Source organism: Manduca sexta, chromosome 25 (genome assembly GCF_014839805.1).
Source record: "Manduca sexta isolate Smith_Timp_Sample1 chromosome 25, JHU_Msex_v1.0, whole genome shotgun sequence".
Taxonomy (NCBI): Eukaryota; Metazoa; Arthropoda; class Insecta; order Lepidoptera; family Sphingidae; genus Manduca; species Manduca sexta.
In genome coordinates this window covers 3,653,242-3,677,099 of record NC_051139.1, presented here as the reverse complement: position 1 = coordinate 3,677,099, position 23,858 = coordinate 3,653,242, and the positions used below count along the sequence as shown (strand labels likewise).

General features: G+C 35.4%; 1 long non-coding RNA gene across 1 annotated transcript in view; it reads right to left on the bottom strand.

Annotated features, from left to right (window-relative positions):
• Positions 1 to 23,858, bottom strand: part of LOC115440780 — a 278,641-nt gene that overhangs the window by 193,561 nt on the left and 61,222 nt on the right. The gene's annotated exons all lie outside the window — the stretch shown is intronic.

Here is a 23,858-nt window from a genome sequence, read left to right as displayed (position 1 = left end):
ATGGCCCTAACTTATAGCAAGATAAGGCTTATAATAAAGATTGTTCTAGTTTTGAGCACTTTTGTAAACGATAGAAGTTTCTTTATTCTTCAATTTAACATTAATTTGAAAGTCACATTGCTATCTATTTAATTATATAGTTATAATACATTTATTTAATGAATTTATTCATTAAGATTGTGTTTAAAACTTTTATTATATTCTGAATACATTAATCACTTAGTCTCGGGGGGTAAATATAATTTCTCTCTGCCATCCCATTTTCCACAGCGCAGTGAAGAGCTCGCGTCCCTCAGAGAAACCCTTCCGCTGAGGGCCCCATAATACATTTAACACGTTAATAAAGATAAATTAATAAGTGGGCTCATTCCTCGTTATTCGTTCTGTTAAACTGTCCAATGTAATTCCGTGCTTATTTTGTAAACATTACGGTTTATTGTTGAAAATGTATCATAGGAGCATCGTAATACTTTAACCACTTTTCGGAAATAATATATTTATTTATACAGATATCTCGATCTACCTCATTGACCGCATGGAATGCAATAATAAAACTATTTCACGTCCGCTTTCTGTGAGACTGGCATTGCCTCGATTCTATACTTTTTTTATACGTTCACCGCACAGTGACTCTACTGTACCTGATGGTAAGTGGAATGGGGGTCCAATAGTATGTCGACTGACGAGAGATGATTACCCCTTAACAGTCGACACAATTATGCCGGCCTGTTGGAATTGGATATACACAGGCTGATCCCGGAACGCGATACACTTGCGTGGGCCACTATGGCGGGTTTTAACACCTTGTGTGGATATAAAATATATCCTATCACCAGCGAAGCGTTTCAAAATGTTAAAAATACTGATGAGAATATAATATAGCGTGGATTTTATTAATATGATATGACGGGCCTTAAATAAAAAGTAATTTAAAAATACCGAGAACTTGAGCTTTTAAAAATATTTCAGGAACTTAAAGCTTTCACAGCACTATTTACTTTACAGCGTATGTTCAGTAGGGAAACACGTAACACGTACACATACACCTCTAACCAAAATGAGCTGACGATAGGTGATCACAGCAAATAACGCACTAACTCCACCACGTAATAAACCGTCTGACGTTTTACGAGACCGTAAACCAACGTTTTTTCACAGCAACCACTCGTTAAAAGCTTTTGTACAGGGGTTAAACAAGTTTGAAACTTGTACGGGGTAAAAAATATATGTGGGTAATGCTTGCCCCCGGCGAACGCTTATCGCTCCCGCGCCCGCCCCCGCCCCCGCGCACGCCGCCGCCCCGGTTTATGCACTCATAAACATCGTTCTTGCAAATAATAAAAATAACAGTGCTGCAAGTTTAGAGATATGCGCGGGTGGCATTGTTAGAGTACTGACGAGATAAAATCTTTTTTGTTATCGTAATACTCTTGATGCCATTTTTTTTTTGCTTTGTACAAACTATAATTGATCCGACCATCGGTACTTATGACGGCTTACTTTCCTGCCAGTTCATAAGCTCCCAACATTATAATTTAAAGTACTTACTGTAATTATCGAGAATCTAAGTAAGTAACTGTAAGGTTTGATCAGTTTTCTTAAAATGAAATATAGTCCCAAGAAATAAATAAAAATTCTTGGTAACTTCCATATTTATCCTTCCTAAAGGGCGCAACACTTCAAAGAAACGAGTATTTCCATTATCAGTGTGAATTTTCATAAGCTTGGTGATCACTTGATCTCCCAACTCACCCACCGTCCGATGGCCTATTTTCTTCTATAAAACGACACTTATAAAATATATAATTTTTACGATTTCCTCGTCGCTATCTTCCATCACTTGGACCACACGTAAACATAAACGGTAGCTCACGGTCGGCATTATTTTTAAAGTCCGCACAGCGTTTGTCGTTTATTATTGGCTCAGTTATACGTTCGCTAAATTGCCTCCGTAACAGTACGCTCCGGCGATCCTCTACAATCGAACATTCAATTTCAATATTTGTACAAATTAGTTTTCTTCACGGTTTTGTAGGTTTGATTTATGCATATGGAATGGTTTTAACTAGTTGTGTAGGCGAATTTGATTGCTAGAATTATATTTTTTGTTACTGGCACGGGAAAATCAGCCTACTGCACATGGTGTTAGTGGAGTGTCGCTTGAATAGAGTATTCCTCACCAGTTAACACAATTATGCCGGCTTGTTCGAAACCGCTTATACATCAGTTGATATCCTACCCTATTTACCTTCCAATAATATATCTACACATAATTCCAAGAACACTCAACACTCATATCAAATAATCAATAACTATATGTCAAAACAACAACATGTAATTCATGCTTTCCTTTGACAAATGGTGACAATGAAAAATGTTTTGTGAATATTAAACAGGGTACTTTTGTAATGGGTTCGACAACGTCGCTACCGACTATTAGCAATAATTGCATATGATTATTGCTAGCAATAATTGTTCCGTCTAAACGAGGCCGAAACTGGGCGAATAAAACAAGGGACGAAAATAATTAAAACTAAAAGATTATTGCTAAACAGATTGTGCTGTAATATACTTTTAAAAATTCCTAACAAAAATTATCTTATAAAAATAATTCACTTGGCTTATCTTAATACAATACTCTTATTCTAAGAATCATTTCTTTTAGCCCCTAAATTATATTTGGACAGATTCAAAGTACTTATTAACTACAAATTTGGGAAAGGTTTTTTATACAGCAATTTTGGATTAACTAGTAACTTACCTCCGCATATAAATAAATAAATATGAAATACTTCATCAGTACTAATTGCTATTTAATTCAAAATGAATGCACCGGTGCGTAATATGCATTTTCTTTGTTACAATAAGATTTCTTAAAGATAGAGTCGCTCGGACTAAAATTAAGGAAACGGTAAAGCTCAGGAAATTGAACAGAGCGAAAAGAAAACGGAAAGGAGAGTTTAAAAGATTGTATCAGCATTATAATTGTTATAGTGCAATCCATAGTTTTTTTTTTTTATACTAAGACTATATTATATACGTAAACTTATTTCACTTTAATGGAGTATATATCGGTATTATTTTTATAAAGTTACTTGGACTCAAACGTCAAATATTGTTTGATGTTTTTTAAAACAAAAAATAATTTGTACCTGTTATTCGAATATCGTAAGGAGATAAATTCCGAAGTCTCGTAAAATTGCAGATAAAATTGAAAAATTCGTTTCGTCAAAAATTGAAAATAATTTTAATTTAATTAACTTTTGCCTTAATTCACAAAAGGCTTATTATATTTTACTATTCTTTTTACATAATTGAAGCACCGAAAAAATAACTACAAATATTATAAATCTAATTTAATAAGCAGGCTTAATGATAATGAATACTAGAATCACATTAACAACTCTACATTGTAACAATACAGTAATTTGCCAACATTCGCAAATAACGTACTCACTCCATGTACAATACTCAATAGATATCTCTACATCACGAGTGGACAACTGCATCGAGAGCCCATTTCTGGTAAACAAGATCGTCCATCGACCCTCTCCCACTCCCCCCCTGCTCAGTGGGGCGTCCATCAGCAAACATGCCCGAGATACAGGGCATACCGATCGCAATCCTGTCGTAGAGTCGGCTCTACGCGTCTCTATTATAGATGGTGTTTGCTCTACCAACGCTGCAACGGTCTGCTAAAGTGCTCCGATTGGTTATCTGATATTCACTTCCTTAGTTTTACTGAAGATGCCCTTTGAGGGCTTACACGTGTTAGATTTTGTGACAAATAACGTGGTCGACGGGGTATGAAAAATATGTCTATAAATGACTTTCATTATCTAAGAAATACTAAACCTTTCATCAAAGCTTTTAGTTTACCCATACACGTTATATTGTGGTTGTTAAAGTAGAAGAAGTAAAGCTTTGCTATCGTGATGTTGCTCTTTTGTTGTTCTAATTTAAAAAGTCCATCGTTGTGAAGTAATTTTAATTGTTATTCAGAAATAATCATTATTGTTATACATTGTTTTGACATATCATAAGTGCAATTTTGTTCGCCTACGTGATTAATAAAGTTTTTTATTTGTCGCCAATTAGCTACATCCAAAAATTGATATTACAAATTCACAAGATATGCCACAAATACGCATTATGCTTCTACAGTGACACGATTAGCAAAGAAGCCTCACGCTGATTAGTATATAGAGATTATAGAACGGGAATATATTCCAATGCACCATCAATATCACGAGACGTATAATTTAGCAGCAATCACACATCCATACGAGCATGCACGCCATGCGGCATCGCAATCGCATTGGATTTATGGCAGACGAACACGCGCCACCACAATGCCATCTTTGATTTTTTACATGTATAGATGGACAGGCACGAGTAGAAAATTTAACAACTTTTAGTAGGTAATAGTGATTGGTGAGTTTCCATTTCTCTTTCTTGACACGGTAAAGATACACGCAGATAATAAATGTAATTATTAGTTCAATAATAATAAATGAACAAGCTGAAGACACTACGCATCGACAATCATCAGTATTCAGTAGAAGAAAAATGATTATACAGGGTATTTTTATGTATACATGCATGTATGTTATTCACAATTGTTTTATATATTTCATGGAATTAAGGATCTTCAAAACAACCTATTCCTTCAAAATCAACAACGCAACATCAGTTCACTGGTATTTTTAGGGTAGTTTTAACACCAAAGTTAATTTCTAAGACACGAAACAATAGAAATATAAAACAAGGTATTTAGACGTATGTAAATAGGTTACCACTACAACGATAAGCTTATATCTTCATTATGTATGTGACCGCACCCCATCCGTATCATGATACTAATGATTCTACGTCAAATTACTTTTTGATGAACGATAATTGTTTGAATCACTAGTCAGAAAATGATTTATTTGTGATGAATTTGACTTATATTTTTAAATAAACACGAAAACAAGTATTTATTTGTAATATATCCAGACTCATATAATAATTTTAAATAATTATAATTTCCTAAAATTTTTAAGTGTAAAAATTCGGCAAAGTTCAACATAGTCGCTATATCTTTTTCATGCTTATCAAATCCGATCACGTTCTACGCTAAACATAAAATCCTCATCAAATAAACACTACAACAAAAAGAAACAGAATATTTGATAGAGAAAAAAAAATTCAAGCAAAGGAATAACTGTCGTCGCGATGCAACGTTTCGCGAATAAGCGATAAGATATATAGAGCCGCTACAATGCAGCTACATGCTACGGAGACCGCTACGGGAGATTTTATCGACTACGCTCCGTTTGCTTTTGTATTTTACACTTTATTGATAAGATGTTTTATCTTCTATGATACAAAATAAGTACATTTTATCGAATAAAAGAGTGTAAGATAAAAGATTATTCATCGTCTATGATTCTGCGTTGTATTAAAATGTATCGGCTACGCTTGCAGATGTCGTAGCTCGCGATGTAGCCTAGCTATATATTATTATAGCAAAGATGCCTACCGTCTGCTACGTGATTTTAAAAATTGTTCTCAGAAACAATAAGTGCCTGGCGAACTCATGTCTGCCGGTAGAACGTATTAATTCCCCAAAAAGCTGTAAAAGAACTGCTTTATTCGAGTACTTTTCCCTGCCTATGATTCAGCGTTCCCAATCTTTTTTATTCCTCCCCATCGCCCTTTTTCTCAGTAATTACCGATTCCAACATCTGAATTTTTCAGACATTCCTTTTAATTTTATTTTGGGTGTAAAATTTTAAAATATGCTATCTCCGGACCTATCTACGCAATTAAGTAACTGAAAGCCTGATTTTTTCGACCGATATTAATACCCAATATAATTTAAAACTAACGTCCAGACAAACACCGTAGCGGTCAATATCAATCCGTACACAATATCCATTGAGTTCATTGCAGTGAGTACACAGCGTTTATCGAGCGGGCCGTACAATTTACTTTGCATCACCGAGGCGAGGAGAGAGGAACGAGGAACGAGGCAACGGAGGCGCCTCTCACTTTTTGCATTGTCCCGCTTTGTCCCGACACTTTACTTTTGTCTGCGATGCGAAATTGAGCTTCTCAACTCTTGCAATGTATTTTGGATTTTTGCTGAACAGAATGCGGGATGTACGCTTGACACGGTTTCCTTTTACAGAATGTAAAATCCAAGCCTTTGAGAGGTTATTTTTCTGTTTGTTATGTTTGCTTTAAGAACATTTTCGGGTCAGTCTCCTTTATATTGAAGTCCGATCGCAATCTGTGTTCCGAATCTCAATATTGTTTACCAGTCTAGGAATCTTGAACGATATTTGAAAATCGAATAAATTTTAACTCTATTTGTGGATTCCTGTTTCGTAAGGATTCTCAATAGTTAAAACCGGTTAATCTATAAGACGGGATGTATGCAATTTATTACATAACGAATGAAGTTCTCGCAATTTGTTAAATTAATCCGAATATTTTAAGCAATCTGTATATATCTTAGTTTTTATGAAGCATTATGCCACGAATAAGCCGGTAGAAATCGTATAATACAAACCTTTCGCGACTTAGAGATATTTAGGTATAACTCGTTATCAGTATCAAAAAAAGTTTAAAAATCCATTTACCAAACAGATGTCTGTTTTAACTTTGACTTTTGGAAATATAGATTGTCATAGATTTCAATAGCGACCTAATTAATCATTTTTTCATTAATTCTTAACTATACGACATATATAAATATAATCCTAAACTCACAATCAAAGTGAGCAAAGGATGAACATTTCAAGTCTTTCTGTTCGCGTTTCCTGAGAGTACTTATTGAGCATCCTACAAGGCAAATGAGAGTTACCGAAGAGAAAACTTCCACCATTAAACATAGCTCAAGCAACGCCAGTTCGGAAACTACTCACTAAAAAACTTCGCTCTCAATCGGCATCCTGAAATTCGGGCCAACGCAAACTCGTCAAGCCGACTTGTCATACAAACAGAACTTCCAAAGCCGGCTCACTTGTCACCGCTCACGCCCGACTGTCAACTGCGGTCGCTGAACTGGCCTGCCGGAATACTGCCGGCCGACTCTCAACTTTAACATCAAGGTGCTAAAAGCGGTATCAAGTTGTCAACATTTCGCCGAAATTCTACACAAGTTATTACGGGGACAGGTCATCAGCTCTGTTGTTTGAGTTTTGACAAAATAATTTTGTTTCTATTTTATAGGTGAAAGGATTGAAATCTGTGAAGTTTGTAATATATTTGAAAATAAACATTTCCGTGGATCATAAAAATAAGACAGTATTTAAGTAATTGCTTTTATACATACTAAATTTATTTCGCTAAAAGTTAGTACTGATATATAAATGAATCAATTCGGCACTTATTTATCTTCCAACCCAACACAGTTAATAATTAACACAAAACATAACATCAAAATGTAAAAACTCAATAACAACAAATATGCTCATGTTTTATGGAACTAAAACAAAATACGACTCAGTTGCTCGCCTGATGGTGGCAACAAGACTGTCCATGACTATAAATAGTGATCACACTGAATCCAAAACTTGAGATTACAAGTTATTGCATGACACCACAATAAACTATAAGAAACAAAAAGTATCATAACGTCTTTTATACTCGCTGTAATGATCTTCAAACTAACACAATAGCATAGTATTCAGTGGTAGAAATCGATAAAATAGTAATAACAACCCAGACTATACATTTCATAATTTACATTTTTGAATAAAAAAAAAACACTCGAGGTAGAGTAAACAACGTTGTTTTACGCAGCTTTCTCCATTTTTAAACGTAAAACAATGAAACGTTAAAAAATTTGGCACGTGGAAAATTTACGATATTGCTCGAAATGACATTTTTCTCGGAAAAAAGGAAATTTTCCTCTATCTGCCATTTCATAGCCGACTCTTTACTACGAATAGTCCCGAAGCAACATAATGGCTAATTAACTTTTATAATTTCATAAAAATTAAATGAAACGTTGAAAAAATTTTGATGTATCTACGTAAATTCAGAAATTACAATATTCAATTTGATGCTTCGTTTTTAGTGATAAGAATATGATGAAGTCCTCCATGACACTTTCGTCATTCGATCCTTGGCTATTTCGGGAGTGCACCCGAATGCGGTTGACGTAGCCGACGACCTTAGATTTATAGATGCGGTTCCATTTTATATAGCACAGCTGACTCAGTGTATTATATGTACAGTTATAACTTCGCTTCGATTGGGTAAAAATATAAAATCTTTTTTACCAAGCGTACATAGAATTTCACGTGGTTTGACCTCTTTAAGGAACTTACTTCTGCAGAGGTAGCAAGTTTATCATTGATTTCGATATAATTTAATTTTCAGACAACTAGTATGTTTCGATCATAATTTCTTATGTCTACGTGAATGTTAGACATTAAAATTAAACTATTTTTAGGATTTTATCTCCCCCCCCCCCCTCCGTGACCACGAAGGATGCAAAGTCTTCGAAACGTCGGGAGAAAATTAAATAACCGCGATGAAATCCGAAAAATTGTTTAATTTTAATTGTATTTTTCGAGTCGATATAGATAAATAAATTGATTTACCGACCTGGAAATCGAATCAAATACCTCACCGATTTCTCAGCATTAGTACACTAGTAATTGTAGAAGCGACGCGATGTTGAAATATCTTTTAAATAAAAATAATATATTCAGTAGCAATGATGTGCCCAAGACATTTATTGTAACGAGTAGAAATCTGCGTGAGTAATAAAGCACAAAGCTCGCGGAGATTTACGGTGGCAACTTGTTTTGTCTCTAACGATGAAACTATCAAACAGTACCCTAGAGAAAATCACTTCCCTCGACGTTCCGAGGAAAACACTTCCAATTTTCCTCCAACAAAGTGGAGGGAAGCAAAAAATCTGGTTAGTGACAAAGTTGGAGAGCTGTCCCAGTTGTGTGAGTAATTGCTTCTTGGGCGAGGGGCGAAGGTTCGCAGCCGAGCGCCAATGAGTTATTACACGTGTAAGAAACTTTGTATCAAATATTTATAACTCAAAAATTACCATTTCAATATTCGATACCAGTTTCTGTTTGATAAACGCGTTCCCGATATTGGAAGTGTTGTAGGCGATAAATTTGTGATGATATTAAATATTGTACTTTGTACTATATAGGTAAACTAATTACTGTTTATTTTAAAATCTTAATGGTCACGTCTTTCCGGGTCACGTCTCAAATGAACACAATCTTTGATAAAAAAGGGAATTTTCTTATTTTTATTTATAAATATTATAAAATACGTACGTTAAATAAATTCTAAAACAGAAAAAATCATTGAAATCTGTTGAAAAATCCACAAGTTATAAGCCATTAAGTAAGTGTCAAAAAACAGAAAAGGGATGAAATTCTTGCATGTGACGTCAGCAGGCATTACGATGCGTGCGAAAGAAAGTGATGGAACGATATCCCCAGTCCATGCCCACTTCTGCAAGTAGCAAGATTTGAAACTTGAATTACTGCTTCATTTCTAATCGCATTTTAATTCTGTTTTCACAGAAAAACTTTTGTACTAATTGCTGTTACATATTAAAAAATGCAAAATCAAACATATTCAAATATCCTAATGTGAATTTACAAAGGTACTGGGTTTTTATCATCGGGTCGTATGTATTACGAATCGGTTTGTATTACGAAACGTTAACATATGAAAACTTTACTAGAATGCAAATTTGAAAAAATCCTACATTCTAAGTAAATCCAAAACAGTTTTCGGAAAGTGCCTATTTACAAATACGTAGTGCGTATTTTGCATTGATTTTTATTACAAAATCCAGCATACATCAAATCCTATGATATAAAAAAATCAAATCCAATTTTTATTGCTGGTATTTTTTATAAAAAATTCGGAGAGTGCCTTGTTCAAATTGAACTGGTTTTTAAACTGTGGGATTTAAAAAAAAATGAAAATTTAAACATTATGATTTCACAAAAATCAAATTTGGAAAGTCGATGGAGTAACAGAAATACCATAATATGCGTGTGGTTCTACTCACGTCATATTATAATCGGTAATACTAAGCTGCACACACTCTCAGTGAAATACTTTTATATCATACTTTTACTGGTGGTAGGTCTCTCACATGTGAGAGTCCGCCTGGGAAGGTACCACCGCAATGTCTATTTCTACCGCCAAGCAGTGTGTAGTCACTATTTTGTTCCAATTTGAAGAACATTGTAACCAGTTTAACTACTGGACATAATCAGACTTAACATCTCATGTCTCAGAATGGTGAGCGCAGTGGAATACCTAACGATACTTTGTAATTCAAGGTGTTGGATGGTGTTGATTTGATAGTTCAGCAAGCTCGTCTTCTCATTCAAAGCAATAAAATATACATCTATTTTCAATACTATCTATATCTAATAGAGTTGAGTTTTATCTAATTAAAATACCTAAACAAACAATACGCTTAAATAACATGCTTATCTTCGTCATATATTCTGCTCATTTTGCTCTTTCCGCTCATGTCATTTGCTGCGCTCACGGTCCACAGAAGCAATAAATGCGCGTCGCGGTAAACATCATTAAACTTTTGCGGTAACCGGCACTCGCACCGAAGCGCCGCGAATTGGTCCCGCTGCCAGGGCTGGCTCGAACGGGATTTTATTGCGGGATTCCGGGATCAACATGAATTTACGGATACTGCATTTAATATTGTTTTAATATTTTAATGTCATTTTAAATTGTCAGAACTGGTCCTAAATAACTATAGTTAAATTTGAATAAAGCCCTATTTTGAGTCATCTACCGTCATATTGAAATTGCGCGAAAAGAAAATTATATTTTAGGTGTGATATAATGTCTGTCACAATAACAGTAAATATAGGCCTTATTCACAATGACTAAACATCGTCAAAGTACCCTGTTTATAAAGACAGCATACAAAATAACAATACCTTTACTCTACATACTATCAGTCTTACTTATAAAAAATTTGCAAAGCTAGGATTAGTTAAAACACAAATTTACTCCATCAGCTGTAAGTCAAAACCCGCCATCTTGCCTCTTAAAAAGGGTTTAAACTAGGAACCGGTGGTGTTTTTGACAGCTATTTAAGCAATTCTTAACCACCTCTTAACGCTAAAACAAGTTTATAAGTAAGACTGTATATCTATGCTAATTAAACCTATATTCACTATAAACTGTGTATTCAACTCAGAAGCCACAGGAATGACGTGTTTACACAAGTATTCCGGTAAGCGACACAACCGGTAAATCCTCTATATCCCTAGTGTCCGGTGGGCCTCAAACATATTTAACTAGCGCCGGCCGTCTGTTCGCAGATTTTAATTGTGATAAAAACCGTTTGGAACTGTTTATTATGTTGTGTAGAGTTGCATTGTGCTCGCGACGGATTTGCGACTCGTTTCCGACAATTTGTTTTATTTGTGTTGCGTTTGACGAGTGAAAATATACAGGGTAGTGACGTGCGAATTTGTTTGTGTGCGATTCTGTAGTAATGATGAAAGAGCGCGTTCACGGTTTCACGGGTGTCGAAATTGGGTCTATTGAATGATTTAGTCTCACAGACATAGTATAAAAGGCATTGGTGGGTACCTAATGTGTTTTAGAATACTTTAAGATCTTTTGTTTTAATTTTTTTATTTAGAAAAGTGTATAAACGAGCCCGTCAACCCATTCTAAAAGAAAAATAACAAATTACTACGATTTCAAATCGCCAGAGCATATTTAAAAAATGCTATAACAGATTTGATACCATCGATTCAGCCTTTGCAAAATTCCAGATACATTCAATAAAATTCGTTACGGCTGCGGTACAAATATTTCGTATACATAACAAAATATAGACATGCTCTGATTCAATACATTCACAGGATAGTACATATATATAGATGTTCACGGGTAAAATAATTGCTGTGTAATGTAGTATTCATTCTTTGGCTATTGTTGTTGAAGAAACCTTGATTAGCCTGCCTTTTGTATATTGAAGGCGTTTATTTTTCTTTTCTTTTTTATGTGCACGACAAAATCGGCCAACTGCACCTAATGGTAATTCGAGTGGGGTCCAATAGAAGTCAACTGATAAGAGATGATTAGCCCTCGGCAATCGACACAATTATGCCGGCCTGTTGGAACCATACACATGCTGATCCCGGAACGCGACACGCTTACGTGAGCCACTATGACGAGTTTTAACAACTTGTGTACGGATATAAAAAAGAATAGAGTATAAAATATATCTTACCACCAACAAACGTTTATTACAATTGTTTATATAAAAACGATGAAATGGATAGATCGATAGTCTAATGGTAAGCATCTCAGCATCATGGCATTGCATCTCTTTTGTCATCATGAGATCTTTACTTATTTTGAATTTGAATATTTAAGAATATAATTACTAGGGCGTAAATTGTATTAAATATAACCAATATAAACAGGCCTCAACAATAAATTTTAACGAACAAAACGTCTAACAGGTTTCAACGGTAACAATCTAGAATTTGAAATTGACTTCAGATATTATTTCTCTATTAAAATACTCTATCTATGCGGCGATAGCCTAGTTGAGCGTGAAACGAACTGCCGAGACGAATGTTCATAGATTCAAAACCCAAAGGCACAAACATCTGATTTTCTAATAGTTATGTGAATTGTTTTTCTGAATTATCGTTTGCTTTAACGGTGAACATCGTAAGGAAAACTGCATACCTGAGAAGTTCTCAATATTAATTTCGAAGGTCTGACAATCTGCATTAGGCCAGCATGGCGGCTTAAGGCTTAATTCTTCTCAGTAGTAGTAGAGGCTCGTGCCCAACAGTGGGAGAGTACACAATATAGGGCTGATACTACTATTATTATATATTAATTTATATTTACTTAAACAAAGAGAGTGTCACCGCCCCACTTTCAAATGCTAATAAGTTCGTTGCTCACAGAACTAGCACCGATAATCTAGACCGTAAATTGTACATTTTTATAACAAAATGGAACAAACAAATCACAGTTAAACTGCACAGTTGAAGCGCCCTCATAATTTGCACGAGCTAAACTTTATTTTTCTCTGACAGGAACACCGAGCGTCAAAAAAATGGGCAAAAATATCTTTCTATTCGCTGCGCACTTTTATAATACGGCAAAGCAAGTGTTGCATTATGGAAAGAGTAATTCAGTTAACAAAATATAAACTTAATATTTTTTTACGCTTACAATGCTTATGTTTTCCTAGATGTTTCCCGTGTAATATTTCAAGCATGCTGGTGTTAGGATATATTTTATATCCGCGCGGATAGCGACCACCGTACACAAGGCGTTAAAACCCGCCATAGTGGCCCACGTAAGTGTGGCACGTTGCGAGATCAGCCTGGGTATATCCGGTTCCAACAGGCCGGCATAATTGTGTCGACTGTCGAAGGGTAATCATTTCTCGTCAGTCGGCATTCTAATAGACCCTTCTCCACTTACCATCAGGCGCTTTAGGGTCATATTTCCGTGCCCGCATCGAAAAATAAAATAAAAATGCAGTAAGGGTGAAAAAAGCCATTAGGTAGCAACATTGTTATAGTTCAAGTAAAAATTATTTTAGTCGGTGTGTTTATAGTTGACGAGCGCAGGGCATTATTATTATAGTATTTTATTTATAACTTCTAGTCGGTGTTATTATTCATAGCGTTTAACTCATTTCGCCGTCACACAACCGTTTAGGTGTACTTTCATTAAGTTATAATTAAAAAATGACGTTCAAAATGATTGTAATCCAAAACATACAGAGCGGTACACACAAAATTTCTATAATCTAAGTTAAACCGTAGAATTTCCACTATTTGTAACAAAACAAGAACGCAGATGCAATGTTGGCCACAAACGGCGTGCATCACAAACAAGAGTCACTCATCAATCCACGGACAAAGCGATACATTGACCGATTGTGGCACGCAACTTTTGACCAATTAAAACTTGGAATTTGTCCCGGGCCGGCCTCTTCTGAATACATTCATCAACCTTGCCTTATCCGGCTCAAACGTATTGCTTTAATCATTCGCTCTTATCCCAAGTGAAGGTGCAATATGGTTTACTTTTGAATCTAGATTAGAAGGTACTGTTTGCCATTATTATTATGTACTTGAAATATAATATTGAAAGTTATATATAACAAACAACGAGAGATTTTGTGTCTCGACACTCGCCAAAAGACATGTGTGGTTACAAAAATTTGGTTCAGTTCTAATTTTATTAATGTTTTTAAAGAACAATATATACGAGATCAGCTCGCAAAGTTACAAAAATATAATGAAAATTCACGCTCAAGTTCACTCATTTTTATACATTACGAGATTTATTTTGGCCCGCACTGTACCTCACTTTGCAGTCATTATAAAAAGTCCGATAGCGCTAGCGTGTGAAGGTACCAACCAGGCCCGCAAACCATATCTACGTGCATTGTAAATAAAATGCGCTGAATGACGCTGTGCCCATACAACGGCCTGATAGCCCCGTTAAATAATGTTAAGGCATGAACGGGATTTATGAGCGACGCCACGCCACGCCACGTCACGTACCGTCATGCACTCGAATAGCGTTCTATTTATATCGCTTTATTGCGTCATAAAGTTGTGCAATTAAATTTAATGTTGCCGTGACGTCAGCGAATAGCCTGTTGAGGTTTGGTGATTTGCCGTGGCGTGTCGGAAGTGTGATCTGATGTGTGTCATGCAAATAGCAAGGTTATGCGATTAATGAAATGCCGCAATTTGTTTTTATAAGCACAAATATTTCAGATTTAATCAAAATAGAAAAGAAAGTAAAATTTATTTTAGGACTATTGAGGAATAAACTTTGAAGAAAATTTTATTTCAACCAATTTCGCGGTTCTAGGGGTAATCAAATGAGAGTTAAGGATGAAAAAATAATATCCAGCACTGGATTAAACGGGGTAGAGTCCACGACATAATTATAATGGAATGACGGCATGGCTGCGGAGCGTAAATCCCCAGTAAATATACGTTGAATTGGTTAAGTTGCCGCCCTGTTTGTTTAGGATGTGATCGTGTGGACGCGAGCCGGCGAAATCTGCCCAATGTGTACCCGCGCGGGTAGCTTACGCCTCGAGTTTACTATGTTCATTATAATTATGTACCTGAAACAAACGAAAACATTCATTAGAATTTTTTTAATTTAAAAGTTATGACAATGTGAAGGGTCAGTAAGCACTCTACGAGAACAATTTTGTGGATTTGTTCGTTTATGAAAATTCAGTAGTGCTGCCTGTTATCATATTATATTTCGGACATGTCCCTTCCGACATAAGTAAATTGCCAATTGCGAGAATGACTCGTGAATCATTTTTATAAACAAATTATATCACTCATAACTACAAAATTCACCGCACATTAAAAAAATGACATCAAATAGATTTTCAAATACTCTGATCACCAAAATCAAATTGACAAAAGTTCAAAGAATCGCAACTTAAATGAATGTATCTCCACTGATTCTACCAGGGCAGCAAGGTCGAAAAGAGTTTCGCAACTTACGTCCCGAGAGGCGTTCGGCGCCTTTCATTCATCCGTAATATCGGCTACTTTTGAACCAAATGCTTTAGATAGTCATCGTTAACTACTTTTCTTTGGAGTGTACATCGCGCCCAATTATTTTGTTCGTCTTCTGTGAAATGTACTTTGCGATTGCTTCTAATAAAATATTAATGAGTTTCAGCAAAGTCGGTATGAATGCCGACGCATTTTTTTCTATGCTTTGAGTGATTAGACGAGCTTGCCGTTCGCCTGATGGTAAGCGATACGACCGCCCATAAGCAGTAGTAATACCACCTGAATTACAAAGTATTGTTTGGTATTCCACTGCGTTCGTCATCCTGAGACATGACATTATTATGTCCAGTCGTTCCACTGGTTACAATGTTCTTCACACCGAAACACAACAATGACTACATACTGCTGCTTGGCGGCAGAAATAGACATTGCGGTGGTGCCTATCCAGATGGACTCTGACATAATATGCTGACCTACTATAAGTAAGCGTATTTTAACCAAAAACCGCCATGTCTATACACGTCAGTGTCAAATTAAATGCAGCGTGAACCCAAAATCAAAAATGGTAAAAAACACTCCAATTACCATCGCAACAGTATTAAAACCTGCTATTTGAAGTGGTTCAAAAGATTTGATACCATCGATTCAACTATTGCAAAATCCCAGATACATTCAATAAAATTCGGTATAGCTGCGGTACAGATATTTTACATGGATAACAAAATAGAGACATGCTCTAATTCCATACATTCACAGGCGAAGGAACACTGTTAAAAATGTTCAGTTTATTTTCATAAAAGTGAGGAACTCGCGACCTCGCCGAGCCTCACCCATCAAACTAGTGGTTTTTTAGTGAAAATAAAATTAAAAATAAACAAAGCCAAGTGCGGGTTGTAAAGTTCGGCTTTCATGTGGGGAGCGAGGGCTCCTCGCCGTGTTTATGCCTTTTTTATTAGAACTCATAATAAAATTTAAAGTTTTATTAACGGATGCTAGTTACGTTCCGCGACCGCTTCCCCTCCGCTCGCGTGTGTTACATACTGCATTTACTATACTATTTACTTTATTACTCTTCACTAATTAGAAAAATAATGAGACGACCCTTATTTGGATCGCGTGTCGTGCAGCTTTTAGAATTCTATTGAGTCTTGGTGTAATGTTTTAAGTCACAATTTTCAAGTATTATTAAAAAGTTTAAACTGAATATATTCGTGTTTTCTAGACGATATCTACAACCGAGCAAACAATGTTTAAACATGAAATCTGATTTTAAAGGCGCTTGTTTTTAATATGCAAAATGACGTCTAGAAACTTCGGTGTGCTTGTGCCAGCAAACAGTTGTAGGGAACATGATTGCATTATGTTTTGTTGTAATTATTGGATATTATGAAACACAGGGCCTGTTTCACGACATTGAGTGAATGTTACTCGAGATATAAACGTATCAGCCGATCAAATATAAAAACACACTCCAATCTATACTTCCAAATATAAAATTAGCTTTTGCTCGCGGCTTCACCTGCGTGAGGATGTTTTCCGGGATAAAAGTCCCGCTATATATTTGGATTTAAAGTTGCCTATAACCTTCCCAGGGTCTTAAACTATCTTCATACCAAATTTCAAAAAAATCCGGTTAGTAGACTTTGAGAAAATCAATAACAGACAGACAGACAAGGGGACTTTGTTTTATAATATGTATAGATGAGTCGTATCTTTATTAGTTGTTTAATATGATAATTGTTAAATAAAATTAACTTTAAACTTGTGAAACAATAGTGGAGTATTGTAGTAATACTCTCTAGGTTCTTTAACAGCTGTCCTCGTGAAATATAATAAAAAACAGCAAATAATATTCGATAATGATTGGGTATTGTGAGACATAACCTTCTTATGGTTCTTGACGTGAGCAGTATATTTTACGTAAAGTTTGAAAAACCAAGATAACATGTATAGGCAGTTACTATCGGACGAGCTAGCTGCTCGTTCATCAGTCAGTAGGATAAAGAAAACATCTAACATCTTAAATTTTCTAGTCTAGGTCATAAAAATTCCAATTTTACCGTCCACAGCGCATTTCTAGAAAATTCGCAATGCACAAACTGTATCTCTGGCCAAATGTAAGTGGATTAAACGATTCCCTTTTAGTGAAAACTGGTTAATATTAAATCCAGTTATGCAGACGGATTCTTTAAAATTTAACTGGCGACCATTTAACTTGGTACTCTACTTTCGAAATTCGATATTTTAGTGTTTTAAAATTTATATTTAGTGAATTAAAGACGAATGGCTAGAAATCTTAATTTCCCTATAAATTAAAATAGCCCAAGGATCTGTGTGTTTAACCCGCAGGTCATAAATAAAAAACCTTTATTTTCTCAAACTTGATAGTCTTCATCTCCAGTGTTTAAAGCTGGCATAAGTAACTGAGCGACGATAGCCTAGTTGGTTGTGGAACGGACTGCCGAGACGAATGTTCGCAGGTTCAAATCCTAAGGCCACACACCTCTGACTTTTCTAAAATTATGTGTGTATTCTTTGTGAATTATCGCTTGATTTAACTGTGAAGGAAAACATCGTGATAAAACCTTCATACCTGAGATGTTCTCTATATGAATTTCGAGGTTGTGTGATGTCTACCAATCCGCACTAGGCCAGCTTGGTGGACTAAATCTAATTCCTCTCAGTAGTAGAGGAGGCCCAGAGCAGCAGTGGGACAGTATATAATACAGGGCTGATATTATAAGCAACAGAAATTATTGTAAGAATTAAGATTTAAACTATATATAATTTAACGATAATGTATTCATTTCAATTAACACTAAAGTAATATATAGTCAATGATTAAACTAATGAAGCATGCCATATTATCTATGCTCCGGTAGTTTAATATATCTATGTTTAATTAGCTATGTAAGTGAGCGTGATGAGCAGCCACGCCTGTATTTTCGAAAGTTTAACTAATACACTGTTTATGTTTATTTAATGATGCCCGATACGAAACAGCTGAGAGAATATCTATTTATTAAAGCATCTAACTATATTATTGAATAATCTCTACATATAGTAATGAAAACATGACCCACTTAAGGATCATTTCGTGTTAAAAATCATGAACAATTGTTTAAAATGAACACTGAGCCGACATAATGTCCGTTATCTGTGGTTTTGATGTTTAATGTTTATGATATCATTCTCTATGGCACAACGACCGAACGGTGATAATCGCGTACCAAATGCGTTTTAACTTTCCCATTTCACGCAACATTCGAATTTTAATTCTTATTAATGTGACAGAAAGGGTTTAATTTTGTACGGGAAATAAATGACATGCCTATCTAAATTAATTTTTAATTTGCATTTTATTTAATTGCGAAAAACATGCATAACAATCTCGGAATAAACACGTGAGCTCACATTGGATTTGGAAATACAAAAAAATATAGCCTTCCTCAATAAATGAGCTATATTAAAATATATTTTTAATTCGAACCAGTAGTTCCTCAGATTAGCATGTACAAACAAAGAAAATAATAGTATAAAAGTATAATATAGATTAAACATTAGAGGACTGTGAACACTGGTTTTAACGGTGAAGGAACACATCGTGAGGAAACCTGTAACTTGTGAAGTTACGAATGGGAATTTTGAGTGTGTGTGAAGTCTACCAACCTGCACTAGGCCAGCGTGGTCGACAAAGGCCTAATCCCTCTCAGTAGTACAGGAGCTCGTATCCAGCAGTGGGATAGTAAATACAGCACTGATATTATTATATGTTTAAACTCCAAGAAACGACCAAGTTACTTTTTTTAATACTTTTCCCTAACCATATGCCAACAAAAGCTCGCCCTATATATATTTTGGGCCGCATATCATGGGACAGAATGAACTACTCAAAGCGAAGAGTGGGTGCACTAATTAAGCCTTCTGGAATAGAAGGCGTAAATATGCGAGTGAATTCCACGCAGGCAAAGCCGCGAGCAAAACCTAGTTAATAATATTTCAATAGCACCATTAAAAGTTCTTGATACTTGCAATCCTCTTTGTAAATTAATCAACGAACCGATAACTCGCCGAGTTTGATGCGATCCGTGTAAAGTTGTTGGTTTTAATTAAAAACTGTTTGAGTTGCCTTTAAATAAACAGTGGCCGTAGGGTAAACTTTGTAAGTTAACGCATGCGCCGGTAATGAGGTACGTAGTGCAGGTGCGTCTCTGTTTTGTGTTTTTTCAATCATAATATAAGCTGATAGATGATTTGAAACGAAACACGACTACTAAAATAATTATTATGACTAATTATATTTGTATAAATTGTAGACATTTTCTTTGTTTCATAGCTTGTATATTTAGCTTTGTTTTATGAATAATGGAATAAGTAATTCGCCACGAATACTCATAAATAGCCACTACACACCATTGAAGTAAATAGCATACAAAATTCTACCAGGCTAGCTACCACGATCTAAAATATTAAGTCTAATAATACCCAATAGTTTCAGTGACTGTGACATCCTACAAAACCGAAAACAAGAGTGTTGCCGCATTCTTGCTTGACGGCAAAAATATAAATAAATTCTTTCCTAGCCGAATTTCGGCTACGGCGGCCAATGTCGACGGAGATCTGCCAATTACGCAAGAAATATTATAGTGCACAAGTGTGTGCGCAATTCACAGGTGCACTCTCTGTTTCTCTACACTCATAGTCAGGTGAGACGGTATAACATCATTGGAGAGAGATCAGGCGCAAGACCAATGGCTTTACGTGCTTTCCGAGGCACAGGGTATCACCGCCAACTGACTGACTCCGAGCTGCGATTGAGTAATTTTTAAGATAAAAAAAGCCCGTCACAATGTTGTAGCCCGATCCGGGACCTCAGCGCGATAGTCGTACTCGTACCGCGTATCCAATAGTACACCACTGAAGCAGTCATATACAAAAATATACATTGCAGTGGTCCTCAATGAGACGGACTTTCCCGATACCAGACACAGAGCAAGTATTAGAAAACTTTTATCATCAAAAATGTTATTACTTGAAATGTTTTTGAGAAAGTAAATATCGTGCTACGACAGTTCCACTAACTATAACAATACAATAATAAAAATTCGTCGGTTTATGCGCGGACGGCGCCGGCCGACAATGTTCCACCATGGATTCCATGCATACGAATAATCGTTAGTAGAAACATAGAACTATTCCACTGAAATACTCTGCTAGTAACTTCTCAGTAACTATTAAATGAATATGGACTTACTATGAAAATACCACGGTATCTTACAAAGTATGAGATTGAGAATGGTATTGACTATTGGGATTGTATATAAAAGGCAAAAAAAAAACACCAGAAAATTAAGCACCATAAAATATTTCGTTAGGAGCCCCCGAAAGTCTAAGGCCAGCCCTTTATACTGCGGTCATCTTTGGCACTTGATTCTTAAGATATGGCCTAGGATTCATGACGAAGCAGGGAATTAATTAATTGTAAAGTTAATCAGCGAATTCCTTATAGGAAATTTTTATACAAAAATTCTTATTAAATCACCGAACTCAATACCAATCTTATTGTACTCCATAACATTGTGTCCACGCAAATTCATAGTACCATTTACGCCTCTTTACAAAAAAAGTTTAATGAAAAATGAACGTGCCCACACAAAGCTATTCGCTAACTAGATTATTATAATCGAATCATGAGTATACAATTTCTGCTCAAAATACAAGTAAATGGACGCTTAAGTCCATTAGGAAGTGGAAAATGTGTAGCGTCGTCAGCTACTGGGACGGCGTGGGGCAAAGCGGGGTGGTACGGGGTGGAGAGGGAAGTGAGGAGCGGTGCGGCCCGACGCTTGCTAAATCAGATTTGCCAGCACGGCTAACGGAGCCCGCCGTCCAACGGTTGCTAGCTTACATTCATTTCTGTATTATCTTCTAATTTTCCAATGAATAATAATTTTCAAATGAATTAAGGTTATATGGCAACTTTAATTGAGTAATATTAATTTAATATACGTATACATTTTTGAAGAGACGAAGATAATTGAGATTCGTGACTAGCTGGAATAAACGAAGTGTAAAAATAGCTCTTATGTTGTTAGATAAATTGCCGTTTGAATCAATTAGTTCGACTAAGAATCTTCGTATCTTAAATAATGTATACTAGCTGAGTTTTTTCTACCCTTTTGGAGATGTGACTGGTGGGTTTCTACTGTTTGTGGGCGGTCTTATCGCTTACCATTAAGCGAACGGCAAGCTCGTCTCGTCATTCAAAGCAATACTACACTAAAAAAAATGTGAGTTCGTTATTTATATTTTTTATGTTGGCAATACAAAGCAAAAAGTAAAAATTGAAGTTTACAGTTGGTCATTCCCGCTGGCGAGCATAACTTGTAATTTAAGTTTTGACGTGAAATAAGTTATTTATTTCCTCGGTTTTGCGTTGGGTGCCGAGTGGTGTTGAGGGAGCCAATGTTGCTACAACTAGAAATTATTCATCAAAACTTTTCAAAGAATTTATGTTTTAATTCGACTCGTGAACAACTATTTTATATTATATTTGTTTGAATAAATGTGATATATGTTTTGTTTAATTACATACTTCCTGCTTCTTGATGCTATTTAGCAGTTGAAGCTAAGTTCGTGAAATAAATAATTTATAAAACCATAGTTATTTCGGCGTTGCACAATTTACAGTTGGCCATAATCAAATTCTAATATGAAATAACTTTAATAAAGTTTTTATTTACCTAAATAAAATGAACTCTTTCAAGTATATTTAAAAGGAAAAAAAACTGTCGTTGATATGGACACAAAAGTTAAAAGGTGATTTGAATTTTGAATTTGTTCAGTTACTTTTGTCACTCACTGTATGTCTCCACAATATCTGACAAAGAAAAAAATTAAATACAACAAATTTTATATTTTTACCATATAAAGCGTTTGTACAAATAGACACGGAAAATAAGAAGTAACTGAAAAGTTGGAAGATATTTCTATTCCTTTAGTTCACCTTCCCTGAACATGGAAGATTTTGTCTAAATCCCAACACTTTTATCTAATGTTTGTAAATGTCGAATTTTAGCATTAGGTCTAGCAAAATGCCACGAAGCACGAAAGAACCTACGCGAAAATCTGGCTAAAAGCACTTTAGAGCGGCGACGTGCTTTTAACGCGCGTTAGCGTGTTTAGGCGACGGTAGCGCTTATCATGCAGATTGTCTGCAACATGTGAAAAGATCATAATTGTTATCATTTTATTTAAATGAATCCATGTTTCGGATTTTATCGCGGTTTTTATATCTGTTGTGAAGGAGTTTCCCGGGATAAACGTCTTGCTATATATTTTCCCGGGATAGAAAGTACCCTATAACCTTCCCAAGGTCTAAAACTATCTCTATACCAAATTTCATAAAAATCCGTTCAGTAGATTTTGAGAAAATCGATAACATACAGACAGACAGAAAAGGGATATTGTTTTGTAATATGTATAGATTTTCTCCCTTATAATTTTCTTCTCTTATAGAAAATCGTATTATAAAAACCGCCATAAAATCCGTAAAATAGTTTTATTACAATGTCTTACATTCGCGTAAATATAAAAAATATTATGTTTTTATTTTATAAAACTTTTTATTCTGCCTTTAGTTGTTAGAAAAATAATATTACATACAATATAGCGTTGAACTTTGTTCCAATTTATACGCAATAATACGAGTCCAATAGAATGTCGACTGACGAGAAATGATTACCTTTCAGCAGTCGACACAATTATGCCGTCCTGTTGGAATCGGATATACACAGGCTGATCTCGGAAGGCGACATTTACGTGAGCAACTATGGCGGAATTTAACACCGGGTGCACGGTCGATATCCGGGCGGATATAAAATATATCCTACCACCAGCAAATTTGTGGCCACAAATTCTTTACTTTTGGTTTATGAATCATTGTTTAATTTTATTTGGTCGAGTTAACGAGTGCGCTTTCTCATTTCGCTGTCATTCAGACCTGTCACGTCGTATGAACTATGTGTCAGCAGTCCACCCGCGAATGAGTTGGGATAAAATATGTTTCAGATCAAAATAGAAATATTTTTTGACCAACGTGCCAACGGGCAAATAAAAAATGTATTTAAAACTGCTCTGTTTCTGACAAACTGTATGAAAGATACGTTCAATATTGTGATATAAGGTATTGTGATATTTAAAAAGAGTCCATTTTTCATACAACCGAAAGAGAGCATGAACATGCAGTTTGCAAGATTCTTACACTGCAATTGTAACCCTGAGACA